The 13,301-nt window shown below is 43.4% G+C and overlaps 1 long non-coding RNA gene across 1 annotated transcript; it reads left to right on the top strand.

The window, feature by feature from the left end:
* Nucleotides 1-6,836: 6,836 nt before the first annotated feature.
* On the top strand, nt 6,837-8,323 carry LOC310753942. Its single transcript, XR_014543517.1, has 2 exons — nt 6,837-7,048; nt 8,085-8,323. It is a non-coding gene; the product is annotated as an uncharacterized lncRNA (long non-coding RNA).
* The last annotated feature ends 4,978 nt before the right edge of the window (nt 8,324-13,301 follow it).

Raw genomic sequence — 13,301 nt, forward strand, 5'->3', positions numbered from 1 at the left:
CAGCCCATTTGAGGCAACTTTGGCATGGATATTGGAGTCCCCCAGCACCACCGTGTGAGGAAAAAAATCCTTCAGTAGGTTCTGGAGAGGCTAATTGGCAACTTAAATGCCTTAAATTGCATTCCCTCCCCATTCCACTCGTAAAGGACACTAATAGTCCAGTCATTGGCTCTCCATAACATTTGTGCGTTCTAAATCAAGCTGCCAACACACATAAATGGGCAGTTAATTAATTTTGATCTTAACATTAAACTATTACCTCTGCTCAGTCTTCAGGGAGAGACATTAATAACACTGGTTCAGCAGCCTCCTCTGTGCCCAGTGGTGGAAGGAGAGCAGAGTAGCCAGGCACATCTAAAGAAGGTGGAAAGTACCCAGTGTACCATATGAACCGGCTGTGAGATCAAAACCTCAGTTCTCAGAGCCACACCTGATGTTGGAGAAGGTGTGCATTGTGTTCGCATTTCTGGTGCCTTTAAGCATAGAGATAGTGAGCCGGTGGCCCTCTGGATTTTGCTGGACTACAAATCCCATCATCCCTGACAACTGGCCAAGCTGGAAAGAACTGGTGGGAGTTGGAGTCCCAGCAACATGTGCAGAGAGCAAAACATTCCCCATCCACATTCTGGCAGCTTTTTGAGAAGGAAGCACCTGGGACATCTCCAGGCTGAGGTTACCTCTGAGAAGGAATGGTCAAATACATCAATTTCAGTTTACTGAAATTTCTTATTTTTCCAAGCTTAAGTTCAGTACTCCACATTTCTGCATCAGTTTTTCTTTTTCCAGTTCTCATGAAGATGCCCCAGCATTTTTGTGAAAAGTTCTCCTGCTATGCACAATTTTATATGCAATCTGACTGAAATACACATTTTTGCAAAGCAATTTCCCCTAATATAATGCATTTTTTGTAAGTTATGTCCACTAATATGTGCATTGCCATAGTGTATGCATTCTTGTACATTGCACTGCAAGATTTAAGTCAGAATAGATTTTGAAGGATAGCTATGTTTCAATTCATAAAGTCTTTCAGAAAATGAGAACTGGGTAAGGTATCCTTCAAACACAAACTGTATTGCATTCCCTACCTTCCCCTAAAGAAAGGCAAACACACACACGAGCCTCTGAAACTCACAGATAGTGCCTAACACCACAGAAACTGGCGTTGATATGCCCAGGAACCTCACCAAAACACTGGAGAGGCTGCACCTCCACAGGCACTTACCTCCACATGTGGTGGAAATGTCCCCAAATCCAACTCTTCTGGACAGCAATCATACAAGAAATAAGCAAAATAACTAAACAGGTACTAGAAGTCTCCCCAGTACTGGCCTTACTGGACATCTTCCAAGATAACAATGCCCACTATAAAGATCTCATAAGCCACCTACTATCAACAGCAAGAAACATCATAGCCAGATACTGGAAGGACCTGTCAGGAATAAACATGGAACACTGATGTCAAGTAGTATGGGAAACAGCTTTACTAGAAAAGCTAACCAGTTGACTGAAACTGACATGGGGAGAAATAGAAGAGGATGCCTTCACTTCAGCATGGCTCCCCTTTATCACATACACAGCCCAACAAGACAACAGCACAAATCCACTGATAGCATATGATTTGATATGGCAGACTCTTGAGAGTCCCATGGACTGCAAGAAGATCAAACCTATCCATTCTGAAGGAAATCAGCCCTGAGTGCTCATTGGAAGAACAGACTGTGAAGCTGAGGCTCCAATACTTTGGCCACCTCATGAGAAGAGAAGACTCCCCTGGAAAATACCTTGATGTTGGGAAAGATGGAGGCCACAAGGAGAAGGGGACGACAGAGGACGAGATGGTTGGACAGTGTTCTCGAAGCTACCAGCATGAGTTTGACCAAACTATGGGAGGCAGTGGAAGACAGGAGTGCCTGGCGTGCTCCGCTCCATGGAGTCACGAAGAGTTGGACATGACTAAACGACTAAACAACAACTTAACCCAACAATCCACCCCACGCACAAACAAATCCCACTGCAGCCAGCCAAAGACAATCAACCACACCCCAGGCCACCCCAACCTCTCTCATCACCAAGGAAACATAACAAGCGAATAGAAAGAACACCTACCCAAGTAACGCTGACACAAAAACCCAATGCATACACTAAGTAAAAGAACATAAGCTTTACTACCCCACCCACTCTCTCCTGTACCCTCCCTCTTTTCTCCCCAACCCTATACTGCATATAACACCAATGTCTCACAACAAATGTAACTGATCTGTAGAAAACACAACCTGAAGAAAGAGACAATGCACGTGCTTTGAGGAAAATCTTTAATAATTTTTTTAAAAATAATAATAATAATACACATTTGAACCCGATCCAGTCACAATGTCCCTCACCCTATCCTCAGAGTTAAGTTTATATTTCATATCAAGCATTTTGCTTTGGCATTTTAAAGTTGTAAAGCACCTTGGGTCCCTTGGAAGAAAAGCGGTATATGAACATAATATAATAAATAAAGAAAAGTTTATCCCAGCTCCGGAATATATGGCGTACCTGATGCTATGCTTGGCTAATCTGTGTGCAGGATCCTGGGTGCAAGTGGTTTGAAAATGTAACTTTCAGGGGGTCTCTTATGTTTGTTTGGGGCCTGGCATACTTTTGACGAAACCCATTTGCTTTGCATTCAGTGCTGTGCAGAGCTCATTAAACCTGGTAAACGATCAGCGCTGGGAAGATAATTAGCACCCAATAATGGAATAAGAATAGATTACAGAAACAATAACATTTTGCAGTTCATCTACCGGAAAAGAGAAAAAGGGGGAGGAAATGAAAATTGCAGTTTTTCTGTTAGGTAAGTCGAGAGCTTGTATAATCTCTCATTACTGAACATTAATGAGGATTGACGGAGTCCTATTCAATTCCAGAGATAACCATCAAATGCTTCTATATTGGGAGGACGGCTCCGCTCCCGCCCCTTCCCCCACCTCCAAGGAAGATCAGGCAGCATTAATACCGACTGAAAAGAGAGAAGGGAGCGAGATAATGCATTTCATTTCTCCAGTTGTCATCGTCGTCAGAGTTGCCTTATGCTTCGCCATCCTCCCTCCACCAGTGAAACAGAAAACGTTCTAGCAAAGGCATAGAACATACATTTCTTCAGGGTGAGCCAGCCAAGAGACATTACCAAGATGTATTTCCCCCCTTCTTCTCATCTCAAGATAATCTGTCTGCAACGAGCTTTCATGAAGAACACTCAGATCCAGGGGTACAGACGTTTCAGCTCAGGGACCAAATGCACACCTCTCGGAGGGATTGGCAAATGTGTCAGTTTGGGTTTCTACTCCCTTCCTTGCACCAGAAACCCACCCATAAAAAGGTGGGCTTTTTACAATGAGGAAAATGGTAAGAGAAATGCACACTGGGAAATATGGGGTAGCAGCTGCCAGATGCAATGTTGTGTAACCTCTCTGCAAACCAATCAAAATGAATGCTCAATGGACAGGTGATCTGGAAGCAGAGTTTGGTCATTTTACTGACTCCAGGACCCTCCAGAGGATGCCAGGAATTGAACCCAAGACCTTCTGCATGTAAAATACGTGCTATACCACTAAACTACTAAGATGAGTTTAAGCAAACGTATGAAAGTATGCTATACTGAGTCAGATCACTTGTGTCAATAGTGTCTACTCTGGATGGCAGGAATCTTTTACAGTCCTACCTGAAGAAGTATAGCTAGGGTTGGAAGAATCTGTCAGTTTCATTTTCTCTTGGTTTCTTATTTTTCCAGTTCTGTTCTCCATATAAGTTTGCATATATGTTTTTTTAAAAGTGCTCATGAAAATTCATCAGCATTTTAGTGACATTTCCCTACTATACAGTTTTATATGCAGTTTTGACTACACATTTTTTGCAAAGCAATCTTCTCTAATATAATACATTTTTATATATTGTTTTCACGAATATATGCATTTATATGCACACTTTACTCTAGCACATGCATTATTATTTTTTACACTTTCCTTGGCTGGAGAACTGCATTGCAAAATCGGGGGCGGGGAGCATTTTGAAAGCTAGTTATTGTTTCAGAAAATGCAGATGCACAAGCTCACCTTTAAATGCAAACTGAATCAAATTCCTTGCCCATCCCTACATTGCAGGCATCTCTAATCTAAGAGTGGGGAAGTGGCAATGCTCTATCTCATGGGTAGGCAAACTAAGGCCCGGGGGCCAGATCCGGCCCAATTGCCTTCTAAATCTGGCCCATGGATGGTCCAGGGAGCAGAGTGCTTTTACATGAGTAGAATATGTGCTTTTATTTAAATTGCATCTCTGGGTTATTTGTGGGGCCTGCCTGGTGTTTTTACATGAGTAGAATGTGTGCTTTTATTTAAATTGCATCTCTGGGTTATTTGTGGGGCATAGGAATTCGTTCTTTCTTTCTTTTTTTCAAAATATAGTCCAGCCCCCCACAAGGTTTGAGGGACAATGGACTGGTCCCCTGCTGAAAAAGTTTGCTGACCCCTGTCTGATAAAAGGAATGGATTCTAACCTGCTTAGGAGTCAATATGTTCTGGGACCAAGTCACACTTTACATGGTCCAGACTGTTTAATACATGTTGATATTTGTATGTCAGGAACTAGCCAGCAGTAAATCACAGGGCGTAGGAGACGTTAACTCTTTATTAGAAAAAAAACCAGGATGTGCACAGCAAATCTTCCCAGTAGATCTTGCCTCCTATGAGGCAGTTGCAAAGTCCTCCCACAACTACCTAAGTCTCTTCCTCTCCAGGGTTTTCTGTAAGCAATCAGAAACTGTGTCTGCACATTGCCAATCTTTCCTCCACCCTTTTCATGCCTCGCCTAGTTCTGGGAGATCAGGGGGAAAAGGAGCTTGTTGTAGCAGGAGGGGGAAACACCTGTGACTCTTCACCAGCCTGACTCCTCTTGGCCTCCCTCCTCTGACTCTCCTGCTTCTGGACTGCTCTCTGCCACAGGCTCCCCCTGCTCACTTAGCCCTGTTACTTCTTCAGCTTCTGACATCTCTTCCTAATTTTCTCCCTCTGATCACACATGGTTGTCCCATTGCCAGTCCCCACGCTCTGACCCTTCTTCCCTTGGGGTTCCGCAGCTGCATCCTCCCATCGTTCCTCTGAGTTCAACCAGCCCATGACATTGTAGCAGTAAACCCTGTAAATAAAGTGTGAAGCTCCAATGCATTCTATTGATGGAAGATAAGGCTATCAGCTATGCTCTGTCTCTGTTGTCAGAGGCAGTAGGCTTTTGAATACCAGTTGCTGGAACTGAAAGTGCAGAGAGTGCTGCTGTGCTCAAGTGCTGATTGAGGGCTCCCAACCAGAAGAGGCATCTGATTGGCAACTGTGAGAACACAGCATTGGGTTAGATCTAGAGCCTCTGGCCTGATTTAGCAGGGCTCTACTTATGTTGACAAGGGATGTGGGTGGCACTGTGGGTTAAACCACAGAGCCTAGGACTTGCCGATCAGAAGATTGGTAGTTCGAATCCCCACAGTGGCGTGAGCTCCCGTTGCTCGGTCCCTGCTCCTGCCAACCTAGCAGTTCAAAAGCACGTCAAAGTGCAAGTAGATAAATAGGTACCACTCCAGCGGGAAGGTAAAACGGTGTTTCTGTGTGCTGCTCTGGTTCGCCAGAAGCGGCTTAGTCATGCTGGCCACATGACCCGGAAGCTGTATGCCATCTCCCTTGGCCAATAAAGTGAGATGAGCGCTGCAACCCCAGAGTCAGGCACGACTGGACCTAATGGTCAGGGGTCCCTTTACCTTACTTATCTTGACAAAGGAGAAGGGAATGTAGATCTCAGTATGTGCTTAATTTGCCCACCAAAATAAAACGGAGCTTAATGAATACATGTGTTATTTTGATGGGATCATGTTCTTACGTTTCAACAGTTTTAAAACTGGGTTTTCTTTTCTTTTTAACAAAACAAAACAAAAATTTCATGCATCAGATGTTGGTTCAAACCCTGAATGAAGTTCTGCCCAGTTTTGCACTGTTTCATTCAAAGTCTCAAGAGCAGGAATGGTTGCGTATGAAATATTTGAAAAACATACCCAACACCATCCAGAATACATATCTCAAGCTTCAAATTAATATAAAACACTTTGCATTTAAGTGCAATTCAAGATGCATTGTGGCCAAAAAAAGTTTGAATGTTTGATTCCCCCCACCTTAAAAAATAAAATAAAATGTTTGAGCATTGCCATTTTTTTCCACAGAGTGGTTTTATGCACTACAGGTCTGAATAAAACTCATAGAATATGCTTTTGTCACTGTTTTGAGATATAAAACATAGCCGGAGGACTTTTCCACACTTACCAGATGGGCAGGGTATGAAAATAATAATTATTATTACCATTAAGAGTGGCATAGCTGCTGTTTTTTCACGTTTTCTTTCTGGTACGCTTTCACATAACATTATATTTATTAATATAATAATCTGGAATAATGTTTTTTTTTTAAAAAAAGCAGCTTTTCTTCTAGCACCAAAAAATCCAAATTTTGTGAAAGATCTGGAACGGATCCTCAGTACTTTCATTTGAGTGGCATGTATACAAACACTGTCCTGGTTGGTTTTTTGTTTTTTTGCTTTTGGATTGGTGGGTGTGTTTTGGGAACATCTGCTTCATGCCACTTCCCTCTCACAGGTCTGGGCTGCCAGTTTGCGAGCTCAGTTCAGAGGAGAGATGTGGCAGACAGAGGCGACGCTAACTAGATCAAAGCACTGCTCAAGATAACAGGCGTTATCTGCAGACAAAATTACATCACAATAACCAGGTTTGCCATAGCTCGGACAAACACTCTGTTCCTCTTAGAGCACTGGGCATTAAATACAAACAGGGAAAGAAGATATAGAAAGGCTATCCTTGCGTGCATACTCATAATGCTGACGTTTACTGGCTGGAGGAATACCTGGGTACCTGAGCGGTGTGCCTACAGCCACAGAACTTTTCTCAGTTCAGACACAAGCAACCACTCCTGTAGGAATCAAAACACAACTCTCTAATAGCCGCTACGTGCGACCACAGGTACAGAGCTACAAATTCCCTCCATAAAATGTTGGCTCAAACGGCAACTACATCTGGTACGTCGGGGGAAGCCCTTAATCTCCCCCCAAAAAACCTGTTTGTGAAATGCGCAAGATGATTTCGTGAATAGATGACCAGCACCACCTACTGGCCGGTACAGGAATATCCATTCAAACACCCCCTGAGAACCAAACAGTAGTGCCAATCTTCCAAAAAAAGGTTACTCCGGGCTTTGTCTGCTTTTTGTAACAACAACAGTCATTGCTGTTCACAAGAGGTTGTGGGGGAGGCAGCAGAAGCTGGCAGGGAGGAGGGTGGTCATGATCTCCCCAATCTCCCTGTTTGATTCTTCCTCCTACCCCGATTCCTGTATTGGAGGACAAATGTCTGCAGTGGAGAGTCTGCTGTATTTACTGAGGTTCCCTGCATGAATTAGAACAGTGCACCAAAGAGTGCAGAACTAGTCAGCACATCCCTGTTCTTCCTCTTGCCATGGGAGAAGCAATACCTGAAGAGGACGTAATTTTAACTTCATTGGATTGCCAGGCCAGTAAACCTTTGAAACTGAAATATAAGTTTCCCAAGGGGAAAAAAACCTGCAGCAAAATTATAACGTGAAAGTTTAGGGAAACTGATCAGTATGGGATGCGGGTGGTGCTGTGGTCTAAACCACTGAGCCTCTTGAGCTTGTTGATCAGAAGGTCAGCGGTTTGAATCCCCGCAACAGAGTAAGCTCCTGTTGCTCTGTCCCAGCTCCTGCCAACCTAGGATTTCGAAAGCATGCCAGTGTAAGTAGATAAATAGGTACCACCGCGGCGGGAAGGGAAACGGCATTTCTGTGACCTCTGGTTTCCATCATGGTGTTCCATTGTGCCAGAAGCAGTTTAGTCATGCTGGCCACATGACCCGGAAAGCTGTCTGTGGACAAACGCTGGCTCCCTTGGCCTGAAAGCGAGATGAGCGCTGCAACCCCATAGTCGCCCTTAACTGGACTTAACCATGCAGGGATCCTTTACCTTTTACCTTTTCCATGCAGAAGCTCCCATTCCTGCCATCTTGAGTCAGAATGAAATATCAGTAGCAACTGCTGAGAAAGGCCTCCTCTTGAAACCCTGCTGAACCACCTGTCAGTCAGAGCTGATGGCATCAGGATGGAAAGAGGCTGATCTGGTTAATGGACACAGAGGTTGATCAGGTAGAAGGTGAATTTCTCTGTGTGAAATGTGGGTACCCTGAAATATTACGGAACTTCGACGAAGCCGGTTCCCCCCCTAATTGTGGCATAGGAAGTGCAATCTTCTGTGAGTCTTCACCTCCTGGCATTTCCTTACTGATGTGATTAGATTCCTTTCATAACCAGTTATTTGCATGGATGAGCTGGCCGCAGTTACTTCCACATAGGCACTCTGTCTGATGCTACCCTTACAGATGGTGGAAAGAAGAACAAAGGATGCTGCCTTGTCAGAGAAGGTCAATATTGTGTACACTGACTGGCAGCAGCTTCCCAAGGCTTCAGGTCCTACTAGAGATGTCAGGGATTGAACCAAGGACCTTCTGCATGCAAAGCAGGTACTCTGCCAATAGTCAGGTGCCAATCATTTAGACTAGGGGTTGGTGCAGGCCAACTTTGACAACCTGTCCTCTGTGCAGTATTTCCCAAACACCCGACAACCAGTTAAATGTTGGGTGCTTGGGAACTATAGTGCAGCCTGTGGACCACAGGGATCAGCTGTGCAATGGGGTTCCTTGCAGGAAGTCATTGACCATCAACTGTTGATCAGCGGCTTGAACTCACCCCCCTCACCCTGACTTTCCGCTGCATCTCTGCTGTCACATATTATATCAGTTGAAGGGAAGGTGGGTCGTTGTTTGGAGGAAAGCACATCACGAGCCAAATCAGGACCTGTGCCAGGCCAGATTTGGCCCATGGGCCAAAGGCTCCTCACCCCTGATTTAAGCTTTTAGCAAATCAAAACCAGTTCTCTCACTGGTGCCTGTCTGAGGCTAATGCAAATATTGGCCCATCAGTGTAATGTGCTCCTGTGGTCTCGCTGCCGAAGCGTGTCAGCATTCCTCAAGGGGAGCCCCACGTGGCACACCATGCAGTGCTCCAATCTCTAAATGTGCTCATCGTGCTTTAAAAAAAGCCTGTGGGACCCAGGTGCTCACTTGACTTGCATTCAATCACCATAAGCAGAACTGACACTGATTGATCACCATTGAGTGACACTTCTCTCCCTTCCGCATGCTAATGAGAGAAAATCAAAGTAGTGCTCAAAGCAGGCTGCAGCAAAAGGTGCTGTTCCTGCCTGGGCCCCAGACGCAGGAACAGTGATCACATTTCACTGAGGCTTGGTCGTCTGTCTTGCACTGAGCTGTGGAAGAGGCTGCTGCTTTTATAACATAAGGTTTTCCTTTCTTTTCTCTGCAAGTAGAAACCAGCATAATGCTCTTGCATGGATACACCAGTTTTCAAATACTGAGAAGGCTTTGTTTCCTTTTCCACAGTTGTTGCATGCAGAGCTATTTCCATTCTGCCGCAGTTTGTATTCCACCAAAAATTATATTATTTGTCTTGCTGTCCGATGGGGCAAAATTACACAACCTACACAATTTCCATAATTAATTACATAACTTAAGTTGTCATTACGTTATTCCATCCCATCAAAGGGAAAGCAACACAAATGTGGGGTAAAAGTAATCTATTATGTGTCATTTGGGGACTGAAAGCAACAACTACAGCAAATACTGATCGTATCTGCTGGATTGGTTCCCGTTCTGGAGGCGAGATGAATAGGTCAACACCAGCAATTTCCACTCCCATTTAGATTTCTGTCCTTCTCTGACATCCCAAGGAACCACTCACATCAATAGGCATTGTCTATGTGAATTCAAAACAGAAGCCTTTGCAAAAAATATTGCTAGCCAAAGAAAAATTGAAAAGAAAAGGAATCAGATTAAAGATACCTGATTTAGAGTGACAGCTAGATTCAGATCCCGACTCAGCCATGAAGCTCACTGGAATACTGAGAAGCATAATTTACCCATTACAAAACTACAATTCCCAGCACCCTGAACAAACTACAGTTCCCAGGATTCTTGTGGGGATGTGCTTAAAATGAGCTTTGGATGTATGATGCATACACAGGCTGGTGGGAGGTGCAGTCCAGCTACAACTGGAGGGCCCTGGAAGCTGCCCTGGAGTCTTTGAGGAAGGATAGATGCAAAAAAATAAAGTATGTTGACCCAGCATTTAAACTCTGCCCATGTAATAGGTTATCTTTGGCCACCAAATCCAAACCCAAGTTGCAGCTGTATGTAAATGATTCCCCTGGATTCCAAGTCTCTCTAAAAACTCATTCTGCGCTTCTAGAGGGAGAAAGATAATAATAAAAAGGAGCCTAAAAGAACGCTTTCCTTGGAGTTGTAGACTACCTCCTGCAAATGCTTGGTATATGTTGATTCTTTCCATTTCGGCGCTTTCTTGCACCATCCAGGTAAGTTGCAATGACCTTAGTCTCAGAGGGTGGCTGTGCCTCAACACATAAGCTGCATAACTGCATACACCTTCCCTCTGGCATGTTCCAGATCTTTTGTGTCCTGCAGTTGAACCTTCCTGTTTACTCCTTGAGTTACTTCCCAGAAGTGCACATGTCCAAGAATCCTGCGTTTGTGTTTCCAGATTTTTATCAAGCACACACAGATAAGGCCTGCCATATTTCTGGACTCTGGTTTTATTCTCTCTTATCTTCTCTTTTCTGCTTCTGTTCACCAGAATTTGGAGTTCCCTTTAACAGATTTTAAATGTTTTTTCCCCCAACATAATTTTCTTATAGTGCTGTGATTATTTTTCATCCTTCTTTACATTTTTTTAATGTCCCCCCCCCTGCTACTCCCCTCCCTCCCATCAACTCTTTTGTAGACATTTGTCGAAGGATTTATAAATCAGCAGCTTGTCTTGGGAAGAGTCTCCTTCTGATCCATGCACAAACCCATATTTTTACAACTTTCCATTTGTGCAGTGAACAGCTCCTTACTTTCAGAAAAAAATGTTTTTAACAAGTTCCAGGTCCTTCATTATCATAATGAATCACCCCTCAGTTGGTAAGTCACTCACTTTGTTTGTCTCCATTGATTAATTATCACTTCCTCCTTTATATTTGGCAAGTTGTGAGACAGCTCAGAGATCTACTTCTTGCATCAGGTCATCCAGCAATTTGTCCTTTTCCAAAGATTCCTCAAAATGACCCATAAACACAGAGTGCCTCCAGACTGTCAGTATTTTGCAGGAGGGATTCAAGTGCAATTACGTTTACACACTTTAAATGGCATCTCAGGTTAATGCCTGAGAGTGAGTGGGATCAGATAAAAAAAAAATATCCCACCACGCTGGTGTGTTTTTGCAGGTGCATTCTGCAACAGATTAATGCAATAACAGTGCATAGCTCAGTCGGTAGAGCGTGAGACTCTTGATATCAGGGTTGTGGGTTTAAGCCCTACATTGGGCAAAAGATTCCTGCATTGCAGAGGGTTGGACTAGATGACCCTAGTGGTCCCTTCCAAGTCTACAATTCTATGATTAGTGGTGGGTGGTGATCAGCAGTGGTGATCAGCAGGAAGCTATGGGACGTTCACCAGTTGGGAACAAAGCAGTATGTGCATCTCCAAAATATTTGCAGGGCTCAAACAGTATTGAAAGTGGGGTAGAGTAAAAACCACCCTGATATCACATATCATCATGGATGATGTGGAGAGGCCCAAAGTCTTGGGAGGAGGAGCTTATATTAGTCCCCACTCCCCCTGTTTCCTTCTAAGGGACAAGATGGTGAATTTCTAAATAAGGGGGTGCAATTCGTTGGAGGTCTGGGTTTTTGGAAGCATCTACTGTATTTTTTCACTCCCAACACACAGACTTAACTAGTTGTAGGAAAGGAACTGGAGTAGCAAACAGAGGATTCTTCTCTTCTTGACAAGGGTTCTTGAATGAGTCAGCACCAGTCGTGGGCAGCATGGTAGGGTACCACCACTCAACTAACCTCCAGTAGCTCACATTGCTGCTACTTAGTATGAGGAAGCAGGGGGTTGCAAAAGCAGCAGCAGGATTGGTTCTGCTGCTGTGTTTGCACCTTGCCACCACCTTGCTACTTGCTCTCTACTTCCTGGTAAGCAACAGAGACACAAATGACCAGAGGTCAGGGGAGTGGATCTCCATGCTGTCCACTCCTGGCAGGCCGCATTGTACCAACGCTTAAGAACTGTCAAGATCCTAGAAATTACAGACAAACCAGCCTAACTGATAAATCATCTAAACACGATGTGAAGAATGTCCTTCAAGTATTACTGACCCAGGCAGAAGAGAATCCTATATGCTGAACAGCAGGCTTGACTCCAGAATAGCAAGATGATTGTTTTACAGTATTCCACTTTATAACTAATATACGGCAAAAGGCAGCCTGGCTGCATTTATTGATTTAAGTGCAGTTTTGATTCTATAAATAGAAGTTGTCTCTAGGAGGAATTATTTTTTAAAAGCAAATATTGATTTGAGACTTCCTTTCTGAAATAAGGGTGCTTTGTGTAGAAACATGTTTGACAGTTCAAACAGGCTGGAGATGTGTTCTTGCAGAGCTTCCTGCATGTAAATGAGTTCAACAAGGCTGGATTTTAAATCCATTGTCTTTTCATTTTTATATGAAAAAATATAGTTCTACATTCGTATAAAAAAAATCCATACGCCCAAGATTCTGGATAGACTTGTAAATGTACTACTTTGTGTTGATATTATTTTATTTTTGACATCTTAAGACGGCATGAGAAAGTTATTGAGACATTTATTGCTTTCTGTACAAAAACGATTCTAGTTATTAATGGTTCTAAATCCAAAGTAGTGGTCTTTGGTAAGAGAAAAAAACTTTGCACAAATGGTAAATGCTCTAAAGAAATAGAGCAGGGGAAATAGTACTGCTGTCTTGGTATACAGTTTTTCTGCAGAAACCAGTTGCTTGCATATTTGTGTTGCCTTAAAAAGACTCCCAGAATTTAAGCTCATGGGATCAATTTGCCTGATTTTAAATACCTTTAGAGCAATGCTAATTTTGGGTGCAGAAATTCAGGGCTTTGTAAACATCACAACAGTGAAAAGCACCTTCTGTGTATGTTTTTAGATGTATTACAATCTATCCCTGCTTATTTAACTAGAGTAAAGTGTTGAAGAGATTTCTGGCCTACTGCATGTTAGCATGTTTAATTACTG

This window comes from Podarcis filfolensis, assembly GCF_964270895.1.
Source record: "Podarcis filfolensis genome assembly, chromosome: Z".
NCBI classification, from domain to species: Eukaryota; Metazoa; Chordata; class Lepidosauria; order Squamata; family Lacertidae; genus Podarcis; species Podarcis filfolensis.